The sequence below is a fragment of the Ochotona princeps genome, chromosome 18, assembly GCF_030435755.1.
Source record: "Ochotona princeps isolate mOchPri1 chromosome 18, mOchPri1.hap1, whole genome shotgun sequence".
In the NCBI taxonomy this organism is placed as follows: Eukaryota; Metazoa; Chordata; class Mammalia; order Lagomorpha; family Ochotonidae; genus Ochotona; species Ochotona princeps.
This window is the reverse complement of record NC_080849.1, coordinates 36427567-36441361: the sequence shown is the minus strand read 5'-3', so window position 1 is coordinate 36441361 and position 13795 is coordinate 36427567.

Here is a 13795-nt window from a genome sequence, read left to right as displayed (position 1 = left end):
AAGTAACAGGAAGAAGACAAAGAAAAATAGACTTGATGATGTTTGAAAGAACAGAAAATCAGAAGATTGATCATCAGATGCAGAATGGGGTCTTTCTGAGACATTGTATGTTAACACTAACATTCCCTTCTTAATATTCTATTCTGCTTATACATTCACCTTTGCAAAATTTGCATAATTTCATGATTCATTACACTTGCAACTATTTCTCCTTTGTGTCAACCAAAACTTATTTCATCATTAAATTAAGCAGAGCTCTAATGAACTACTCTGCTGAGTTCAGAGTATGCTCATCCTATTGAAATCACAGATACAAACATCTACTTCTTTTCAGGTACTTGGGGCTAAGTGAAAAACTCTATTCCCTTTATAGCATTTAACTTATAAATGCAAAAACAACACCATATGTAAACATTCTAAATGTCACTTAACCACACTGACAAAGCTAAACAGTTCAGCTCAAATAATTTGTAAATAAAATATATTTTGGATATATCTCAAGCATTTTCATTTTTCTGACCAAAGATTTTCTTGAAGTATTAAAACTTTATATATCTGAGAAATTAAGTTTTAATATGGTACAGTTTAAGTTTTTACAAATGCACATAATTTACTTATGCAGACTTAGCATACTTACAAATTATCATTCTGAATCAATTATTCAATAGCATTTTAAAGTTGCTTATACAATTGTCACTCAAAAATCTCAAGTTCCAGTAAGTTTCACATATATAAAAATTGATGCCTAGTTGTATCCTAGCATAAAAAAGTAATAGTGATCCCAATTTGCTCCTTTTAGAAATACATCTGGGGCTGGTGCAATAGCTCAATAGGATAAACCTTCACTTGTAAGTGCTGACATCACATACGGACACCAGTTTGTGTGCTGGGTTGCTCCACTTTCTGTCCAGCTTTCTGTTTGTGGCCTGTAAAGACAGGGGAGGCTAGCCCAAGTCCTTGATTCCCTGTACCCAAGTGGAGGACCTGAAGGAGCTCCTATCTCCTGGCTTTGGATCAGCTTTGCTCGGGACATTTTGGTCACTTGGGGCATGAAAAAAATGAATGGAAGATCTTCTACTCTCTTCCTCTCCTCTCTATAAATCTCACTTTCAAATAAAAATAAATAAATCTTTAAAAAAGAAATATATCTGTTTTAAATTATTATCATTAATTCCCTGGAGCTTAAAGATGGACACACCGTACAAAGTAAGTACTCATGCCAACACTCTTATGTCATGTTCTCTGGGCATCAGACATCTAATTCTCATCAGCTGAAGTAAGTCATATACCATCTTTAATACTTTTGAGTGTTGCCTTTTTTACCGGTTTGCTCATGGCTTACTGCTGTCGAATGTGACTAGACATGTTAGAACCTACTTAAACTTGCTTTGCCACTGCTTATGTAAACGTAATCCCCAGGTCATAAATCACTGACTCCTGTTAAAACTAAACACTTCACCTAATACCTCTAACTAGCTGATGTTTTAATTTTACTTGCCTTCTAATAAATCTTTTAATTAAATACAGAAGTTCAATTAAATATTGAGATATAGAGAAACTTTATGATTGTTGTTGAAGATTGCTGAACTTAACTGAAACCTACATTTGTTTCAATCCTTAGATTTTTAAAAAAACATTAATGTCATGTATATTAGCAATCAATTTTATTTCTACAAAATTATAAACTTGTAATTTATTTCTTGAGCAAAAGTTATGGTCAATAAGTTGATTACACAAATATTTCTCTTCGGATCAGAATGCTGTCCAATTGTGCAATATTTTCATATATATACATATGTGTGTGTGTGTGTGTGTGTGTGTGTGTATAATATTTATCCAGAAACTGAATTCATTACTCTGGTCCAATTCTTGGGCCCCAAATAGACAAATAAACAAATAAATAAATAAACAAGCTAACAAAGAAAAACATTGCTAGCATTAACTAACTTAGTCAAGAAAAAAAATTGGATGTTTCTTTTCCAATTTATGAATAACCAAAAGTTCTCAATGAAATCCCCTAAGTGTTATTTGAAACTCAAAATTTCTCTCTCTCCCTCTATATTGAAACTGTTCTCTCAGCCTTAATTAGCACTTCCTGTAATTTATGTCTTGCATTGACTAAAATAATACTATAAGGAAGTAAGTCTAGTCATAATGATGTTGGATCAGATTATAAAAATTTTCTTCTGCCATCAAATCCTCCTTGGATATACCTTCTAGACCAACTTGCTTTCATTCAATCTAACAGATAACCAAAGCAACATTAGTAAGATCAATTTAGACAAGGGGAATCATTGCCGCCTACGACAAGAGCAAATTGCCAGCCCTAAGCCGCTAAATTCTGGGATAATTATTTCTCATTAGAACATCAACAATACAAATTCCTTGATTTAAACTAATTCCATTACTCTTAAGGTACACTAAGGAGTTGTGAAAGTAGAAGAGGATGAAAACAAAGCAGCAAAAGCCCCCAAGTAAATAATGAAAAGAAAAATCTTCAAATTGGGATACAGACACAAATCCACAGATTCTAGAAGCTGAATAAGCCTCAAGTATAATGAAATCAAAAGAAGCTTCTGTTGGCCATATCATAGGCAAACCTCTGAAGTAGAAACCTAAAGTTTTGAAAGAATTTTTTTTTAAAAAAATGGCTTGTTACTAACGTGCATTTTTTTTTGAAAGACCGAGAAGTTTCATCAGGCAACATGCAAACCAAAAGGAAATGACATCATATTTTAAAATGTTGAATGCTAGTCATCAAACTAAAGTTTTACATTTAATGAAAACATCATAAATTTAAGATGGCTGAATAGAGAAAAACAACCAACTTGGACCACAGGAAAACGCCACAAGAACAGGGAGACATCACATTCCTAATGAAAGCCTGGTTAGAAGTTTTCAGTGGAAAACAAGCAGAAAGAAAGTCATACTGCGGCACAGAAAAGACTAGAATCACGCAGCAATATGTAAGATGCCATCAGCTAGTTCCCGTGGTTACTGAGGATACCACATCCTCAGGCTGAAGGCAAAATAACCGACAGTTGCCCTTATGGCTGCCCATCTTGTGTGAGAGGTACTTCATGCCGTTGTTGAGGCCTTCCTGAACAGCTGGTCCGAGGCAGGATAAACAACTAACCCCATGAAGGGAGGTTGCATGGCTCCTATATCTCACCCAACCAGCTTCTGTGGAAAAAACAGCTGGCTCCAGGAAATTGGTGTCTCCCTCCATGGATGCAAAGGCTCACAGGGCAAAGAGTAGATCCCTGGCATTCTGTACCTGGAAATCCCGTGACTGCACAATAGATTAAGAAATCGGGAAGGGATACATTATCCTGGGTCTTTGGGCAATCGCTGGATCCAGCTCCAGAAAAAGCACTACCTGAATGTGCAGCAGCGATCACTGTGAAGCGAACAGATCCTTTGTGTGTCAATCAGGCCCCTCATGGGATGGTTTGGGGTATACAAGGTACTGCGGCTCATCTGGGGCAGTTGATTTACTTTGGCATTTTTATAGTAAATATTTGACAGGGTAAAGAGGTATAAACGCACGTAAGATTCCTACGCTTCACATGAACTGATGATCCTGAGTTATGAGAGTTGACGTAGATGTATCTCAATAATCCAAAAAGACAGAACAAATCCGGAAAACAACCCATTGCACACCTATATTGTAAATATATCTGAAAATATACTTCTTTCCCAATTAATCATATGAAAAACAGGCACACAAAATGATTTCTGCATGTGCTTCCTTTCCATTTTATGCCATGATATACATCAATACATATTGACACCTTGTGAATCATGTATTCAGAAGAAAGTTTATTTGTTTAAAAACTAATGCCAAGTAGTTGATAAATTTCCTGTTTCTTCTAACATTGGAGTCATCTCTCCTTGATGACTGTAATGACCAGGGGATCAGTTCACACAGAAATCTGCTCGGTTTACTGGTAACTCATGCCAACGCATGAAAGCTGTTAGATGATTATAGCCCACTATTTTCAGTGTGGAGGTTATTTGTTCTTTATTTATTGCTATGTAACAAATTGCTTCTGAACTCAGAAGATTGAAACAGCTCATATTTATTATTGCATATTGTCTGTGGGTCAGACCTCAGGATGTGGCTTAGCGGGAGTGCCTCCGGCTCAGGTCTCTCAGGAGATTACAGTTCACCAAAGGTTGTAGGCTTATAGGCAGGTTGATTTGTAAGTGAAAGTATTTGCTTCCAATTGCACTTACGTGGGTCTTAGTCAATCTCAGTCCCATATCTCAGGGCAGCTACAGCACTGATCAGTTACATAGTTCTTTGTTAAGTGATCCAAGAGAGAGGAAGGGGAGAGCGAGTGTATGGAAAGGATATCCAGACAGAACTTAGGGCATTTTTTTATAACAAGCTATCAGAATTAACATTATAATCAAGTCTGCTGTGCTCCTTTAATCAGAAGTGAGTTAATTAGCGAAGCCCAAAGGAAAGGAAATTGTAGGAAGGCATGGGTTTTAGGAGGCAGGGCTCACTGAGGAGAATCTTAGCTGCTCTCTTGTATGTTTCTGCCAAGAGGCAATCCCTACTGTGCAACAAGTTAACACCATCTAATGATTAATGCTTGATTTCATTCTCATCACAATGACACAAAAGGCAAGAGAAGTGCAAATGCCATACCGACCTACCCTTAGTGATTTCTTTTTTTTTTTTTTTTTTTTTTTTTTTTTTAAAGATTTTATTCATTTTATTACAGCCAGATATACACAGAGGAGGAGAGACAGAGAGGAAGATCTTCCGTCCGATGTTTCACTCCCCAAGTGAGCCGCAACGGGCCGATGCGCGCCGATCCGAAGCCGGAAACCTGGAACCTCTTCCGGGTCTCCCACGCGGGTGCAGGGTCCCAAAGCATTGGGCCGTCCTCAACTGCTTTCCCAGGCCACAAGCAGGGAGCTGGATGGGAAGTGGAGCTGCCGGGATAAGAACCGGCGCCCATATGGGATCCCGGGGCTTTCAAGGCGAGGACTTTAGCCGCTAGGCCACGCCGCCGGGCCCCCTTAGTGATTTCTTAAGCTTTTTCAGCTCAAATTCTTTCTACCCTTCTAATGTTAAGCATCTAACATCATGTGTTATGTTCCCTTACATATGATTGCATTTGCCTATGATTTATTTTTATATTGTAGTTGTACCAATAAAAGTCAACAACACCCAAAAAACAGTATAGAACGGGTTATTGAAGTTAAAATTTGCATGATGGTTTCCTTACATTAGAGAGAACATACGGCATTTTTCCTTTTGGGATTGACTTATTTCACTGTGCATAATGGTCTCTAATTCGGACCATCTAGTTGCAAACGTCGTAATTTCATTCTTTTTAATGGGTGAGTAATATTCCACAGAGTAGATGTACCACAGTTCCTTCAACCACTCCTCTTTGTATGGACACCTGTATTGTTTCCATGTCTTTGCTGTTGTAGATTGTGCTGCTGTAAATATAGGATTACAGATCCCCTTCTCATATGCAGTCTTAGATTCTTTTGGGTATATCCCTAGGAGTGGGAAATGTTGGGTCACATGGCAGGTTTATTTGCAATTCTCTAAGCACTCTCCATGCTGATTTCCATAATGGTTGTACTAGCCACCAATAGTGAAGGGAGGTATTTTTCTCCCCACATCCATGCCAGCAGGTTTTGTTAGTAGAGTTCTGAACATAGGCCAATCTGACAGCTAGGGAGCCTGAGCATCTTTTCATCCATATGTCTATTAGCCATTTGAATATCTTCTTCTGAAAAAAAAAGTCTGTTAATTTTCTTTGCCCAATATTTTACAGTTTGTTTGTTTGTTTGTTTGTTTTTATTGTCCCTGGGTTTCTGAAGCTCTTTGTAAATCCTGGATATTAGTCCCCTATAGCTTGTGTAGTGTGCAAATATTTCCTCTCATTCTATTGGTTTCTTCTTCACTTTGTTAATTTTTCCTTTGCTGTGCAGAAGCTTTTTTATTTGATAAAGTCCCATTTGTCATTTGACCTTGACAACCTGTGCTTTTGCTGTCTTTTCTAAGAAGTATTTCATCATTCCTATTTCTTTCTATATGTTTTCCTTTAATAGTTTGATAGTTTCTGGGTGCAGATTTAGGTCCTTGAACCATTTAGAGCTGATTATTTGTATAATGTGACAGGTGTGGTTCTTGCTTCTTTATTCTGCAAGTTGCTATCCCGTTGTCCCAGTGGCATTTGTTGAATAGACCAGCCTTTTCCCCTGGATTGTTTTCAGATTTCTTGTCAAAGATTAGTTGTCAGGCCCGGCAGCGTGGCCTAGCAGCTAACGTCCTCACCTTGCTCTGCTTTCAGTTCTTCAGTTTTATGGTGTGGATTGCTTTCAATCTTCAAGAAAAGGGGTGCTTAGTTCATCCAGAGAACCAGGTTGATATTCTATACTACCAGACACTGTACTTTATTCAGGGTTTAGAAATGTGACACTAGCCACCAAATATCATTTTACGATTTTGTGTCAGTTAATGAGAAATGAAGCTACCTCAGCAGGAACCATACAGAAAGACTCTGGCATTACCCCCATTGCAAGTAAGGCTGCCCTAGACTATGTTCTCAAAGGGCAAAAAGCATCACTGAAAGAAAAAGGAGAAAAATACTATCCTTAAGCACAAAGTAAGGGCTCAACAGGATACCTGATTCATAACTCTAGCACTGTTTAGGTTTTGGCTAAATTTTTAAGCTTGACAATTATAAAACCCCAGCAATAGGCCCAGCTCAGTAGCCTAGCAGCTAAAGTCCTCACCTTGCACACACCAGGATCCCATATGGGCACTGTTCTAATCCCAGCAGCCCAGCTTCCCATCCAGCTCCCTGCTTGTGGCCTGGGAAAGCAGTTGAGGATGGCCTAATGCCTTGGGACCCTGCATCCACGTGGGAGACCCAGAAGAGGTTCTTGGCTCCTGACTTCAGATTGATGCAGCACCGGCCATTGCACTGCTTGGGGAGTGAATCAACAGATGGAAGGTCTTCCTGCTCTCTGTATATCTGACTTTCCAATAAAAATAAAAAATAAATCTTTTTTAAAAATGGGCAAATAAATTTATTAGAAAATGTTTCCTGGGCTTGCGAGGTGGCCTAGTGGCTAAATTCTCACCTTGAACGTCCAGGATTCCATATGAACGCTGGTTCTAATCCCGGCAGCCCTGCTTATCATCCAGCTCCTTGCTTGTGGCCTGGGAAAGCAGTCGAGGGCAGCCCAAAGCCTTTGACTCCTGCACCCATGTGGCACTCGTGGAGAAAGTTCCTGGCTCTTGGCTTTGGATCAGTGCAGTATCTGCTGTTGCAGTCACTTGGGAAGTGAACTATCGGATGGAAAATCTTCCTCTCTATCTCTCCTCCTCTCTGTATATCTGACTTTGCAATAAAAAATAAGAATGTTTCCCTAAATTATTTCATAATATATTAAATATATTAAATTTCTGTTAACACGAAATAAAGCATTTTTATTCATAATGCCATAATTCCAATTTGTGACCTTTTAAACATGTTTCTTTTTAACAAAAATTCATCTTTTCTCCCTTACTTGTACCCATGTTCTCACAGGTGTGTTATGCACATTTTTCTTTGTGAAATACCTTCTTTAAAAAGTCCACCTTTGAATATTCCAAAATTTACTCCATTACATTGATTGATGGACTCTCCAAATGAAGTAGAAGAGTAAGCCTGGTGTGACTACTTTGTTCTGCTCCCACAGCAGAGCTCCATCACAGTGATGGTGGCCTCAAGGAGCTTTTTGAAGAAGTAGATTAACTCTACTTGCTGGAACTGATTATTGTTATGTCTGAAATGATATGGAAGCAAACTGGAGAAACATGCTCTCACAGAGGACAGCCCAGGCTTAAAATCCAGAACCTACGGGATTAGCGCTATACTCCTGGTGCGTCACCTGTTGGTTGAAATCCCTCTCTGCCTATCATGTTCCTGCTTGAACCAGTAACGTTCTAGTCCACAGGAAACTTAACTTCCAGGAGAATCATCTTCTGGGTGTTTAATGAACCATAGGAAGCCATGGACTTGCAGCTGAACACAAGAGAGAAAGGAACCAGTGTCCAAACGCTTGATCCTATACTAGTGTTTCAGGTGCTTCCTTGAACACTGCTACATGCTCATGCTAAGTCAATATATTTTTTTCAAAGTTTGTTTCAATCCTTTGTGCCTCCCTGTTTTATGACCTGAGATTTCTCGCAATTATTGGCACACATTTCCAAATCATTTTACAGTTGATGTGCTTTGCTCTCATTTGTCTGTAATTAACATACATTATACTCACTTCATGTTCAGTTGATCTCCATCCACTCCTCAATAAGCCTTAAGAACATTTCTACTATTAAAACTAACATAACTAAAAAGATACACTCATTTTTAAATTTTATTTCTATTGGAGAGATAGATTTATAAAGAGAGAGACAAAAAGGTCTTCTATCCTCTATCTCACTCCCCAAATGGCCACAACAGCAGGAGCTGAGCCACACGAAGCAAGGAGCCTAGAGCCTCTTTCAGGTCTTCCATGTGAGTAAAGGGTCTCAAAATATTGAATCACCCTTTGCTGCTTTCCCAGGCCATAATCAGAGCGCTGAATTGGAAGTGAAACAGCCAGGACATGAACTGGCACCAAAATGGCAGAGGATTAGCTTGTTGAGCCACGAGGCTGCCCCCTGAAAATATATATTCTTACACTGTACTTATAGCACTTATCCTTATACTGAACAACCTCATATAAAAATATAGTTTATACACCCAACATTTTGAGATTGTCAGAAACAAGTATATTTATATGCCCAGTGGTATCTTGCTATCACTGATCAGTATGCAAACTAATTCTCATGAATTCACTTCTCAACTAATATCATTCCTGTATCTTTCTTTACCAAAGATATGCTAAAAATCCATGGACATCTGCTTAAATTGAATAGATGGAAGATAGTTGACAAATATTTGATAATATTGCCAAAGAACTCAGAAATTAACTTTCTGAATTGAAGGTAGTGCTTCATATTTTTCAAGCTGTACTTAATGATGAAAGATGTTCCCCTTATTTTTAATGAGCCAATTTTTTGCTTTTATCCTTATGAAAATTTATTGATGCCTCAGTATAATAAAAATATCTTGAATTATTGGACAGATAATCTCTCACCAAAGCCTGAGGTTAGCCTGTTATGGATTAGTTACATGATCTTGTGTCAAGTTTGTGGAACAGTTGGAGCCTCAGTTAATTCAACCAAACATGACTATAATAATGTTTATATCTTATACATTAGAAATAAATACTTCATGTAGCAGGTTTCTAATAAATATTGGCTATCTTGATTCCCGAATTTTAAAGTAAATAAATCAACTTTATTATGAAACAAAAATATGTGTTCTTTAATATTTGCACAATTTTAAAATCACATGTGTAATACAATTTCAAAATGTGTTTATATTTCTATTATGATAGGCAGAAACCACATAACCACTTTCTTTCAATGAACATGAAATCCTGCTCAGCCACTTCCTAATGCGTTTGAGCCGATGCCGACAGAAGCCAAAACATCGGTATGTGGGCTTCACTGTTAAACATTCATTGTTTGGGGGAACACATATCTTTTCTCCTATAACTCTCACCTCTTCTGGAGTTTACCTTTTTTCACATGCCTGCTTTTACTCTATCGATCTCCTTTATTGGTTCCCTACTTGCATGCAACTATTCAATGCCATGTTTTCAATACTGGATTATCAATTTATTTTATTGCCTTATTATATATTTTCTTCCAATTTGGGGTACCCAATTGGCTCTATCATCTCTTTACCAACTGTTTCCAACTTGAATTCTTTCAACTGATTCCCCCAGTCCAGACTTCAGGCCCCAAATGCCTCTACTCTAATCTCAACTTTATAATATGTTCTAGGCCTTATTCAGTTTGCCCAGTAACAAAACATATAAGCTGATTCTTTGTCCCCACACTGTATACCTCCAACCCTCCTGCTCATTCAGTTTTTCTGTTTTTGAACTTGGATTTTATCATGTGCGCTGGCATTCACTCAATATCTTTCCTCAGAGAAATGAAAATCATTCTTAACTTTTTCCTGCTTTGTAAAACGTACCTTTAATCAGTTACTATATTCGCTTCTATTTAATTTTACCATAATTTTCATTATCAGATAATCATATGCTCTCACTAAGCTTTTTTTTTTTTAAAGTTTAGCTTTCTCTCAATTATTTTAGGGGGATTTGTCATTGAATTTTGGAATATAAATTCTTTTTGTCCTTGACCTTAGGAAATAATTTTTGTCATTAATTTTGGAAACTAAAACACATACATGTTAGTAGAGGGGATAATAAAGCAATAAAAGCAAGCAATTCTGAAGCATTTTTGTGCTTGTTTGTTAGGTTCATTTTTTCAAAAACAAACGGATCTCCAATTTTCTGCCTCCTGTGGAGCCAAAGTATGTGCGTCAGACTTCATTCTTCAAAGAAAGTAGTGAGAGTCCTCCTCCCCCTTTTCCCCTCCCCACCTGTCACTATCACCTTTATGGCTGCTATTCCCCAAAGCGGTAAAGCAAGTGCCATTATAAAAAAAGAATGTAATTCATCTTCCAGCACCATTGATTTTGTAATGTAAAAAATTCCTGACAGGTTTTTGCAATAGAACATCTATCAAACTTAATTTTTGTGAGATTAGAGTTTTTCATTTGTTATGAATCTCAGGAGAGAATTTGGAGAACATAAATCATGAAGTGTTATCCATATGCAATCCGATCCACAAACACATGTTTTAAGACAACGATTTTCAGAGTGCCTATCAAAATTCCATGAAACAAATTTTTCAGTCTGTAACAGCAAGTGATTGATTGGCTAAATTGTTCTTTGTACAGACTGGCTCTTATGTTTTCTTTAATATTTATTTATCTTCCATTCATAGCTATTTACTTGCCCAAGTGGTTACAACATTCAAAGTTGTCTCAGGCCCGAGCCAGCGGCAAGTATCTCCACCTCTAGTGTTAGTGACAAATGTCTGGGTACTTTGACCATGGTCTGCTGCCTTCCCAGGCAAGTCAACAGGAAGCTGGACTGGAATAAGCACTCTTAAATGGGGTGTTGGCATCTCAGACAGCAGCTTAACCCACCATGTCACAATGGTGTCTCCACAGACTGGTTCTTCAATTGGACTAACTAATTTGGTCTTTTGAGCCCATGAGTCTGATAATAGCTAATCCCAAAATAGTATTGTAGATAATTAAGAAAAGGCAAACACTTTGTGTATATTTAGTAACTATAAATATATGTATATATATATACATATGTATTTAGTAACGATAAATATATGTATATATACAGCATACTTATGTCAGGTGAGTGTTTTCAAAAAGACATCACTTGCTTCAGTAAGCTCACTCTTTCTCAGTTTCTAAGATACTAAGAATGGGCACTTGGTCTGGCAGTTCACATGGTTGTATTGTGCATTAGAGTGTGTGAGTTCTGTTTCTGTCTTTGTCTCCTTCATCCAGTCTCCTGCTAATACAGACCCCAGAAAGCAGTGGTGGTGGCTCATGCATTTGGGTTCCTGCCATCACATTAGAAAATTTAATTGAATCCCTGGCTCTTGGCTTTGGCCCCAGCCCAACCTTTTCTACTGTGGGCCTTTGGGGAATGAATCAACAGATGGGAGATTTGTGTCTCTGTCTATTTGTGTTTCTGAGAATTTTAAGCTCTCAAATAAACAAAGAAATAAATGAAAATTAAAAATAAAAATAAAATGCTGCACTTAATAAGGAGATACTATTAAATTAGGTCTTGAGAAGACAAATAGGTTATCTTTTTGTCAAGCTAAGGATTGATAACTGAGTTAAGGATACTGCAAAGGCTATATACTCTACGTAAAATATTGGTGAATGATTTCAGTGTTTTGGATACTTCTAATTTTAAAAAATTCAAATGCTATTAGTTTGAATTAGAATTAGTTGGCATACATAAACATTTCCCGTCATTTTTATCAATGTTGTATATGAAGTTGAACAATTATGAATGTCTAGACTAGCAACCCTTTTTACATAGGAAATTACAACTGAATTACATAATAAATTGATCATCAAACTGATTTAAATTAATGACTAAGCAAATTCTACATTTTGAGGTTATTCATTCGAGGGGATGGCATGTAAGCACTAGGAGGCATTTTAGAGGAAAGCTAATGTATACTAAGCCTGATTAGTCTCTTTACTTCTACAAACACAGGTACACTATGTAAAAAGTGATGTTCCAGGGACTTGCTTCATTAATCTGCAGAATAATCCAAATGTGGCCCTCGTGTAGACATTACATGACAGCAGAAAGGAGAGAATTCAGGCATTCACATATCATTCGGGTGACTTCAGAGATCATAGGATTAATAATAATATACAAACAGAAAGCATTTACAGTGGATTCTTTTTAAAGCTTTAATGCAATGACCTTATATAAACTTAAATGATATTTAGTAATTGCTCTAATAAAGCAACTCTATTTAAAGTCTTCTTATAAATTAGTATCATTCCCAGGGCCTGAATTCAGTATACTTGCCATTGTGGTGTAAGTAACTATTTGATTTAGCACATTTGTTTTTTTTTAATTGAGTTTGGGGAATAATAGGAAATATGATAATACAACAACTTTCCTGGAACTTTAGAATGAAGCAACCAGAAACTTGAGTGTTTAGAAATTCAGGGAAACAAAATCAAAACTGAACAACGCTCACAAGCCATGAACTCGTCCTTACATTGTGCACTGGTGATTATTTTCTAATAGAGGAAAGAGAGGAAGGCACCATGGAAAATGCAGGGTAGATAGCACATGAGAAAGAGAAAAGTCCGTCATTCACAGCTTCATGATGCCAGCCTGTACTTGTCAATGGTAGATAAAAGTCATTTTAGTAGTTATTAGTATTAAGTAAATATATCAAAATATAGTGTCATTTATTTAATGTAATCAGACCCCACTTCAAATAGCTATTGGTTAGTTACATGTCCCACACTTTGAGAAAGTTTCAGAAAGCCAGAAGAGTCAAACAAAATTATAATTAGAAATTACTTGTTCAAGATAAGGAATTTTGAGTGTTAATATTACAATATCTTGGCTCTTCTTTTTAAAATTTAACTATTTTTATTGCAAAGGCAGATTTACAGAGAGAAGGAGAAACAGAGAAAAAGCTCTTCCATATGCTGATTCCCTCCCCAAATAGCCACAAAGGCCAGAGCTGAACCCATCCAATGCCACGAGCGTCTTCTGGATCCTTTGGGCAGTCCTCCACTGCTTTCTCAGGTCACAGGCACAGAGCCGGATGGGAGGCAGAGCAACTGTGACATGAAGTGGTGTCCATAAATACGATCCCAGCACATGCAAGGTCAGTGTTTATCTGCTAGGTTATCGTGCCAGGTCCTTGGTCCTTCTTTTTAAAGATAGTGAGAAAGAGCATTAGACAGTAGAAAATTATGTTTCTTGATGGTTCAAAATAAATATATTTGAAATCAGATAGACATGGATTTAGTTCAAGCATTTTTGTTCCAAACACAAGACTTTGAGTAAGTTAATTGAATTCTCAATGCTTTAGAATTTTGATTTATACAGTGATATCAACACATTGAATCATTCTATAGGTGGAAATAATTAATAGAGTTTCTGGAATATCTTATCAGTCAATACTTTTATTACCCTTATTTCTTATCCTCAGATTTCCATTTTTACTCTTTATTATACAACATTATTAATCTTCATTTCCTGCTTGTAGGGAGAGCCCACACATTTTACA